At 38.5% G+C, this 10,918-nt stretch overlaps 1 long non-coding RNA gene across 1 annotated transcript; it reads left to right on the forward strand.

Annotated features, from left to right (window-relative positions):
- Positions 1-8,359: 8,359 nt before the first annotated feature.
- LOC131033686 (uncharacterized) lies at positions 8,360-9,541 on the forward strand. The gene is made up of 3 exons (XR_009103649.2): positions 8,360-8,492; positions 8,606-8,681; positions 9,390-9,541. It is a non-coding gene; the product is annotated as an uncharacterized LOC131033686 (long non-coding RNA).
- Positions 9,542-10,918: the final 1,377 nt, after the last annotated feature.

A 10,918-nucleotide genomic window follows, 5' to 3' on the forward strand; every position in this document is an offset into this window, starting at 1 on the left:
GTACCCCAAGCCTCTGTTGTATTTGTAGGAGATAGGATTTATGGGTGCTTTTCTTCCTTTCTCCTCTGGTCCTAGACCGTGTCCTTTGTAACCCATTTTTTCAACTATGGCGAATGCTTTTGGGTACATTTCTTTGGATATTCTTGTTGGATCATTGTCCTCTTTCGGGTACAGCCATGAAGAGATATCTGCTTCGAGGTTCTTGTTATCAAGTGGGCCCCATTGCTGGAAGGTGGTGTTTTGGCATTGCATGACTGGTTGCAGGTCCTTTTTTAGCTCTTTTGGTTTGCCAAATGACTTAGGAGAGAGAGGGAGGTTGCCTATTAATAAGACGTCCTCCAATTTGTATTCTCCCCAGCCATTGTCCAAGATCTTGATTTGATTATTTGGTTGGGATGATGTGGAGGCAACATTCGATGTGTCAGATGGAGGCGTTGGAGAAGGTCTATTTAGTGGGAAATGATATAGATGCTTCTCCTCTAATAGTTTGCAATATTGAAAAGGTTGGGGATCACCTTTGACAATGATCACTTTTCCTTTATAGGGGAATTTGATTCATTGGTGATAGGTGGAGGGTACGGTCTGCAAGGAATGAATCCATGGCCTCCCGAGGAGAATGTTGTAGGGGAGATCAAGATCAAGTACTTGGCAAGGGGTTTCAATTGTAATGGGGCCCACTTGAAGAGGTAAGGTGATCACGCCCTTTGAAATCCTTTCCGCATCATCATATGCCTTTATTGTGATCCTTCCTGATGTGTCTATCAGATCCTCAGAAAGCCCCAATTGTTTTATCAATTTGTATGTACACAGATTAAGCCCGGATCCACTGTCTATCAAGATACGTTTGACCTTATGCTTGTGGATGAGAGCTTCGATGTGCAAAGGTTTGTTATGGTCCTCATCTGCGGGAGCATCTTTGGAGTTAAATACAATGCGCTGCTGGGCAGCAAGGTTTCCAATGAGGATTTGAAATTGGGTGGCATTGATGTTATTAGGCATGCGTGATTGGAGAAGGGCTTGTTCCAAAATTTATTTATGGACTGAAGAAGTCTTGAGAAGTTCCAAAATGGAGATCTGCGCGGGTGTCTTCCCAAGTTGATCAAGGAGGTCATATCGGCGGGTGGAAGACATGGGTGGGGGGTTTGGTGGGGGAGGAACTCCTTGGATGGTGACTCTTCCTCAGCATGTAGTTGCATTGCAGTCATTTTGGAAATGGGAGGTGGAAGGCGTGGCACCTTGAATGACTATTCTAGCCGGGTTTGGTCTGCTTTGGGAAGAAGGAGGATTAACTCCTTGGATGGTTATGACATTGACATGATTGTCTGTAGGTTCAATGCGACTTACTAAAAAATCAAAACCAGTTACGTGATTAGTGTAGTCATAATCCATTGTGTTAGATGATGAGCCTTTTCCTTTATCATGCTTTGGGAAGGGTTCCTAGTACATTTTGAGTTTGTCATTGTTATTACCAGGTTTTGCATTTGCTACCTCAATCTCACCTCTATCAATGAGATCTTGTACGTAGATCTTCAGTTTCATACACTTTCGTGTATCATGTCCCTTGATACGATGGTATTCACAATACTCATTTTCATTATACCATCTTGGTTTAGGTTGATTGGGATCAAATGGGCGAGTGATTGGAAAAACCACTATACCTGCTTGGACAAGTTTTTGAAACACCACTTCAATAGGCTTAGCAAGAGGAGTGAAATCTCTTGGAGTCCTGTTACTCGATCGGGGTGGTCGTCCTTGGATTGAGACATTGTTGTGAGGTTTTTGAGATTGATTTGAATTGTTTTGATTGTTGAATTGATGAATATTGGTGGTGGATTTTGGGGGAGTGGCCACGGTTTGGACTCGCTTTGCATCAGTTACACCATCATTGACCACGTTTTTGTTTTTAGCCCAGAATTTTGGCTTGTCGTTATGATAAGAGGAAGAATTTTGTGATGACTTCTGGTAATGTTTCAAGGTTCCTTCCTCCAACAAGACACGTTCGAGGGCGAGGCCCTTATCGGTCTTGAAAGTTCAGGCACCAAGTTTTTTTGAAATAGTTCAATTTGATGTTGTTCTGGCATGTCCCACTAGAATTTTTTGATAAGATGTCGCCATCTTTGTAGGAAATTGGCGAAGGTTTCTCCAGGCCTTTGTTTTGTATTACATAGGTCCATCATAGAAACATCATTACCCATGTTGTATGCATAATGGGCCACAAATTTTTTTGCCAAGTCTGGAAAAGAGACAATGAAACCTCGTGGTATTGATGAATTGTATTTGCCCCAAGAATTGGATGAACTAAAGAAGGTGCACCACCACCAATATATTGATATGATGAGGAGGTGGGAACGTGGGATGTGATGACCGATGTCACTGGGGTTCGTGTGATAGTTGGTTGTGGTCTGCCAACTGTTGTGACGAGATTGAATGCGGTCTGGATAAAATTTGTGACATTGTTGGGAGAAAGGGAAGTTTGTGGAATAGAAATGTGGTTGAATAGAAGGAGGTGGTATAGAAGTTTGTTGGAGAATGGATGAGATTGGATTTGATAGTGGTATGGATGGTAAGAAGGAAGAAGGCGAGATGTAGACTGTGGTGGGAGGTGTCGCGGGTGGCATTGATTGGGCTTGGATGATTGATGGGGCTGCAATTGATTGAGTTTGAATAGTAGGTGCAACACTTTGTGTGGGAGCGAGGTCTCCTTGTGGTTGTTGGACGAGAGCGGATCTATTAAATTCAGGTGGAAGTTGAGCTCCATGTTCAAGAAGAGTTTTCAGAAGTGCAGTAGGATTGTGTTTAATAAAATTTTCTATCATCTCTTGGTTATAAGAATCTGCTAGGAAAGTTTGCACTTTCAGACAAAGTTCATCTTGGTTAACCATGTCAAGATTTTGGCTTTGATCTTGATCGCTTGGTTGCCCACTTTGTGTATGATCTTGCGTGGGATCTTCATATAGGACACCAATGTCTGGCATGCCATATTGTTGATCAGCCATCTTTTTCTTTTGGGATTGAGTTGCGACCATACACGATATTTGTGATTAAAAGACTTAGGAAAAATGTGATGAAATGACTTAGAAAATTTGTGATGGAAGGATTTTAGAAACTTGTGATGAAAGGACTTAAGAAATTTGAGGATGAAAGGACTTAAGAAATTTGTGATGAAAGGACTTAAGAAATTTGTGGATGAAAGGACTTCAGAAATTTGAGGATGATTGATGAAGAAGGTATGGTAGTGATGGTTTAGAAGAAAACTTGATGACTAAGTTGTCTTTGGCATGAACATGAAGGATCTATTTAAATGACAAGTTGTATGAAGGAATATGACCACCCTGATTTGGACGATAGTAGGTGTTTCAAAGGACAAACTTGAATGTTGACGTAGAGGATAAACTCTTAGCTTCTCTCTTAGGTTATGAAAAATGGGACGGATGGAGTTTTGACGCAATTTTAGACTTGGTGTGGGTAATGACTTGGACAATTTGTTTGTGTCTTGACAAATATTTTTGCAAATTTTTTGGGGATAGTGATGTGTTTTTAGTCTACTCTTGGCAAGTATGTATCAAACAAAGCAAACATAATGATTAAATGCATATTATCTCAAAGACACTCATGCTCATATATAACATTCTTAAGGCTGGCAAGGACAATAGTCATTGAATCCCAATTGGTTTCCCATCTACGTTTACCCAGAGCGGACACTTAGATGCTTGACCCCACTGGCTCCCCTCCACGACACTCACTTCTCGGGGTAGCCAAGCATCAATTCCCATGAAAACTTCTCATGGCGAACTTTGTGTCTCTACTAAGGGCTATTAGAATATGGGCCACTTCAGAGGTCCGACTTCCTGCACCAATGACTAGAGGGTTTTTGGCCACTATGAAAAAGGTGTTTAGTAAGTCTTCCCATTAGGAGCTACCCTTCGAAGTTGCGCAAGTGCAATTGAGGCCTATAGCCCAATGAAGCACCAAGAACTTAGTAGTCACGCAAGCATGATTGAGATCTCTAGGATCCTACTAAGCACCCAATGTGAGAGGGAACTCTCATACAGCCCCGACCATAAACCCTTTTGTAGTCAATGGCCTATTTATTATAGTGAGTTGGGAACCCCAGGTCCGGGTGTACTCACTTGGGTCGTTCCCCTCTTACCTTCTCAAAGAGCAAGTTGGGAGGGCAGGCCCGTTAGAGGTAAACACACAATCAAACAAGAAAAGGTTGGAGGGTCTGGATTTCTGATCGTCTAGTAAGACGAGAGCATACTTTCCTACCTTTACGCTTTTTTTAAAGACACATAAGGCAATGGTTCATTCCATTTTAATTAATATCTAGGTGCCTAATTTAAATAAATGCACAATATTTGGCTGAATCAGCTAGGCAACCTGCAAAACCACTTGATTAGTAGTTTGAAAAATGGAGTCTTCAAAAAGCCTCCTGCAAAACAACTTGATTAGTAGTTTGGACAAATAGTCTTCAACAAGCGTCCTGCAAAAATCAACAAAATGACAAAAATATTAATTTTTTTTATTTTTTGGGAATGAATAGAAAAACATGAATAAAAACTTTTTTACTAATGACAAATGTGGATTTGAAGAAAGCTTTGATTGGTAAATGGGGTTTGACTAAGTTTTTACCACTTTTCAAGGGATAGGTAAGCGGAAAATGGGGATTTTGGAGGAGAGATGAAAGAATGGGAAAATTTGTCCAAGAGGGACAAAGAAGCAAAAGTTGAAGATGGATAATATGGGAAAAATTTGGAGGTGATTGGATGAAAAGGGAAGAAGTTATGGCAAACCCTAAAAATTGAGAAATATGGGATTTTGGGCTTCAAAAAGTGGATTTTTGAGATAAGGCCTCCAAGGAAGAAAATGTGGAAAATGGCAATGTGGAGAATCTGGTGAAGTTTGGAGGAAAATGGAGTCAAGATAAAGAAGATATGGCGAAAAAATAGAAAAAATTTAACTTTAATTAACCCTAGATTTAACCAAACAGAAACCCTAAATTTAACAGAACAGAAACCCTAAATTTAACAAAACAGAAACCCTAGATTTAACAGAGCAGATAGAAACCCTAGATTTAACATAGCAAATTGTCGCACTAAATAGAATAAAATAAAAATGTCAAAGGTCCGAATTTTTGATTGTCTAGATAGAAAAGAGCATACTCTCCTACTTTCACACTTTCCTGCGGGTGGATAGATTATATTTAAACAGAGCAGATAACAGGAAATAAATAAATTAAATGCAGACTACACTTAGCGCCTAAAATTTTCAGACAGATTAACAGAGCAGACAATAGCACTACACAGATAGAAAAGTATGAAAGGTTCAGATTTCTGATTATCTAGATAGACAAGAGCATACTCTCCTATTTTCACACTTTCCTCTGGTCAGAGCATACAGTTGTGCTAAACAGAATAGAAAAGTGAAAGGTCTAGATTTCTGATTGTCTATATAGATAAGAGCATACTCTCCTACTTTCACACAGATTATACTAAAATAGAACAGACAACAAATCAAATAACAAATTAGATAACAGAACTGTCATGCTGCAACAGAAACAAAAACATAAAAAAACAAACAAAAACATAACAGAATAAGGAGGAGCTGTCGCGCAGAAATGCAGAGCCGCGATTTTGGAACCTGCGAAAAAGATATATATATATATATATTTTCTGCAGTCGTGCTATTCTGGAACCTGCGTCTCACAACTCACAAAAACCTAAAAAAAACAACAACATTAGTTCTCAGAGACATGAGTCCCACCGGGCGTGCCAAAATGAAGAGGGGAAAATAGATTTGAAAGGTAAACTGATTAAAACATAATGAAATAAACATGCAGAATGCTAAAATATCATATCATAAAAAGACCATTTCACCTTGCTATTTTACCTTCTCCTTCGGATTGAGCTTGATGAAGTGAAAGCGCCCCTTGATAATGCTCCACTTGATGTGCTCCTTTGATTGCTGGATGTGGATGGCTCTCCAATATTGTGCACAAATGATAAGGATGAGATGATCAAGTTGCCAAGATGATTTCCTAGGCTCAAAAGGGCAGCATAAGCTTACTGGATTTCAAGATGTTCAAATGAAGGAATGGAACCCTATTTTATAGGAAGAGGAGAGGAAAATGGATGGCTAGGATGAATTCAAGATGAAGGGCTAAGATTTACTTGTGAGGTCACACAAGGTCCAAGAGAGGGTGTGGAGACCAAGAAATATGCCTTAAAGGCATTTCGTATCTCCACACTCTACAAGATGCATTGGAGGAATTAAAAATTCTCCAAAAACGGATATTATGGGGATTAGAAGAATAAAAAGGAATTAAACATTCCTTGGGAGAGGGAAATGCCTAGAGGAATGTGAGATTTCGAAAATCTTACATTCATCTAGAAAAAGAGCATTTAAAGCTAGTGGCTGGATGAAAGGACAAAGAGTTGACTTTGTGGCTAATCACGATGATTAGCCATTAACGACTCATTAGGAGGGGGATTAGAGGAAATGTTAGGTGGGATTTATATTTGTAGGAGAATTTGACTAGGAGAGAGAATGAGTGGAGGGAATAAAAAATTAGAAGAATAATGTTAAGTGAGTTTAGGGAGTTTCTAGAAGAATTTATTAAGTTGATGAATTAAGAAGATGATTTGTAGGAATCATGTAGGTTAACTAATTAATTGAAATTAATTAGCTAGGAGGAAGATTTGTGAGGATTTGATTTTTTAGAAGAATAAAGAAAGGGATTGATTTATTAAATAAATCATATGCTATAGTGACAATATTAACTATATTTAATTAATATTGAGAAGAATTTTAATTAACATAATTAATTAATTAATTATGTGAGGAATTAAAAATAATTAAAATAATTATTTTTAAGTGTCTACACACGTGTTACGTGTTTCAATGAACTTGCAAAAACCCATTATGGTAACATCCAAGTTGGAGTGACATACACATTAGCTGGGGGAGCAATCAAGCCAGCCAATAAAATTTACAACAAACTCAACAGTGGACTAGAAATAACCTTGGTAGATGATTCAAAGGTTACTGCCTGCAATGATGACTCTTCTATACCCAAGCATAGATACGCCTTCATAGCTCTTGATCAAGTGGCTACCATAAATAACAACTCAACCATTGATGTTAGTGGAATTGTCATTAGTGTTGATCTGATCTTAACAATACGTAAAAGAGACGGTACAGAGGTTCCTAGGCGTACCATTAAGTTAGTCGACATGACTTGAACAACCATCGATGTTACACTATGGGGCGCAATGGCAGAAAAGGAAGGTACTGAACTTGAGCGAAGGCATTATTTACAAGAAACAACTACTCTTGCTATCAAGAATGGTCGTGTATGTGAATTCAATGGAAAGGTAATAGGTACAACATTTAATACAAGCCTCACTATAGACCCTTTGATCGAGGAATTGGAGCAGCTAAAAGATTGGTACAACCAAAATGTTCACACTGAACAAGGAATTTTCCATCAACTTGCTGCACCAGCTCCCACCTCTCAAAGAATGACGATTAGTGAAATTCGGGCACATGCATCAAATTCAGAGCAACCGTTCTATTGCATTCTAAAGGCAACAATACAACAAATAAAATCTAAGTCATTTTTCTACCAAGCATGTCCCACCCAAGTAAATGGAAAACCATGTAAGAAACGATCAGATGAGACCGAAGAAGGAACCTGGTATTGTTCGAAATGTAATATAAACTTGTCTGAATGTAACTACAGATACATCCTCCAGACAAACTTGTAGGATCACACAGATACAATATGGGCAATTGCATTTGATGAAGGGGCGATAGAACTCATGGCCATGCCTGCAGAAACATTATACATGCTTCAATCTGATGACGATGCTGAGAAAAGCACCGCATATGTCATAAAAAATGTAACGTATAATCAGTTCCTCTTGAACCTAACATGCAGAAATGAAACATACAATAATGAAGAACGGCTGAAGATTGCCATCATCAATACAAAGCAGCTAGATTTTGCATTAGAGAGCAGTATACTTCTGGAAAAAATAAAAGAAATGTGTATTGATACAAGCCTCTAGTGTTAAGGGCGACACATAGTTGTAAATACACCCACTTGTAAATACAGACAGTTGTAAATACAGACAATGAGAATCAGTGTACAGTTGTAAACAGAGTGAAAATGTAATTTACTGTGTGTGTGTGCATGTGTGCACTTATGTTTGTCTCACGAATATATATCTATTTTTTTTACTTTTTACAGCAAATTTCAAAACCTGAATGATCACGATGTGGGTGAAGAAATTGGTGCATTTGAGTATTCTTCGAACTTGATTTGGAAACATGTATGGTTTATTACTCTTTGCTAACACAGGAATCCTTGTTTTCTTAATCTGGTTGTAGAGATTTTTGCATTCGATGTGAGGAGTGCAGGTAGCTCCCATTGTTGCGTCCAGTTTGCAAATTATTGTTGGATTCAGTGGTCTCTGGGCTATTGTTGCTAGGTCTGTTTAATTTCTGCATCTTATCTGATCCATAGGTTACAGAATTGTTTCGGGTTTCATCACTTTACAGTCTATAAGCCCTGACATTATTGAGTTGATATTGCTCTCCTCAGGTTTTTAAGTCCACTTTCTGCAGTTCCTCTAATAACTCTTGTGGGGCTTGGGCTCTATGAACTTGGCTTCCCTGGGGTATGTATATAGGAATCATTTCCCTAGACACCACTTGCTTAAACAAATGTCTATTTAGCCTGGATTAATGGCAACTTTCTTATAATATTCAACTTGAATGAATACTACTTGAGCAGAATGTCATTTTGTTTCATATAATCCTTAATTCAGGATCATTGATGGGTTACATGGTTGTGGAACTCCCAAATCTAGGAGAGCTTGTGTGGCTTATTGCTATTTGATTTGGTCACTTAGAGAGTAATCTAAGTTGGAGGTTGTGCACACCTTTCAAGTTCGTAATTTAAATTTTGAGGCAGTAGAGCCATTGGTAAATAATTTGGATGCAATGAAACTGGGTGGAGCAAGACTTAAATGCATGCTTTTGCTTTGAGAGATATTAATTAAGTTTGAATGGAGAGAGCATCTCATTGAAATGGTTTACCAGTAGAAGATTTAGAAAACTTTTAGGCCAATTAATAATTGGGCTATTGAATTTGTGAATTTTCTTATTCAAGTGAGTAGGGATTTTTCACTAGATGAATTTTACTGGTTTTACGGTTTTTGAGTTTTGCATCCTCGGTCTTTCGTTGGTAAAAGTAGGGGCATGAATGCTAAACTCTCTAATTCAATACAACCAGTGTTCAATTGCATGATTTTACTTAAATAAACAAACTTCCATATGATGAAGTCATTTAAGTTTTCTGTTCCTTTTGTAATGTTATTTTGAAGGTAGCCAAATGCATAGAGATAGGACTTCCACAACTTATTGCATTGGTCTTTTTTTCACAGGTAAAGCATTAGAATTTTGAATGAGACTATTAACATGTGATTTTAAAATTTAGAAAATGAGCATTTATGTTGGCTGGGTTACTGTTTACATTCTTACTCTCTTTAGGGAGATACACATCAAGCCTGGAAAGAAACCTATTTTTGAGCGCTTTACTGTCATATTCGTTGTTGCAATTGTTTGGCTTTATGCTTATTTTCTCACTGTAGGTGGAGCATACAAGCATAGCCCTCAAAAAACCCAACTTCATTGCAAGACAGATAGTTCTGGATTGGTTAAACATACCCCATGGTATGGTCTCCTTACAAAGTTTTTGTGTTCAATCCACTTGAGATTCGTGATTGAATCAATCGTAGTTGCAAGTGCCCAGGCACCTGAATTGTTTGACAAAGTGCCTCACAAAATTTTCAACACATGTACTGCAACGGTTGCCGGATATGCACAAAACTGTGTTCTTGGGGAGGCTTATAATCTTTTTGAAGAAATGCCTCAAAGAAATGTTGTGTCTTGGATTGCAATGATTGTAGGGTGTACACAAAATGGTTTTGGTGAGAAAGCCTTCAAAATTGACAGGTGCAAAGTCAGACTCCGCCATCTCTACTATCCGCCAGAGCATAATTTAATGTGGGTTGTTTGACAAAATGTCTAAAAGAGAAATGATTGTACGATACGCAAAAAATGACTATTTCGAAAGGCCTTAGAAATTTTTAAACAAATGAAATTGACAGGTGTAAGACCAGTCACCCCAACTTTTCCAGCATCCTTCCACCCTATGCAAAAATGGGTGCTTTAGAGCTAGGTATGGATATCCATAAAAACATAATCCAATGTTCACTTTCATCAGATGCCATCCTTGCAAATGCCCTAGCAGACATGAATGCAAGATGTCATCCTTGCAAATGCCCTGGTAGATATGCATGCAAAATGTGGAAGCGTGCTTGAACTGTTCGATAAAACGTCTCAAAAAGATGCGGTATCATGGAATGCGATGATTCCAGAGTATGGACAAAACAGATTCTTTAGAAATGCCTTGAATATTGTAAGCAAATGCAATTGGCAGGTGTATGGCCAGGTTCTTCAGATTTTGTCACTGTGCTCCCATCCTGTGCCAAAATGGGAGCTTTAAAACAAGGTATAGTTCGATATTTTTTCTCGGATGTTGTAGTTGCAAGTGCCCTGGTGGACATGTATGCAAAATGCAGAAACAGAGACAAGCCATGTGAACTGTTTAACCAAGTGCCACAAAACGTTTTGCTCTCATGGACTGCCACTATGCACAGAATGGTTTTGTTGAAAAGACTTTAGAAACTTTTAAAAGAATGCGCAGGCAGTAAAGTCAGACTCCACAACCTTTGCCAGCATCAAAATCTCTCAAAAAAAATGTGATTTCATGGAATGCTAGGCTTGCATGATATGCACAAAATGGCTATTAAGGATGTAAAGAGTGCGGGCATTATCCTGCTGCATTCTT

This window comes from Cryptomeria japonica, chromosome 5 (genome assembly GCF_030272615.1).
Source record: "Cryptomeria japonica chromosome 5, Sugi_1.0, whole genome shotgun sequence".
NCBI classification, from domain to species: domain Eukaryota; kingdom Viridiplantae; phylum Streptophyta; class Pinopsida; order Cupressales; family Cupressaceae; genus Cryptomeria; species Cryptomeria japonica.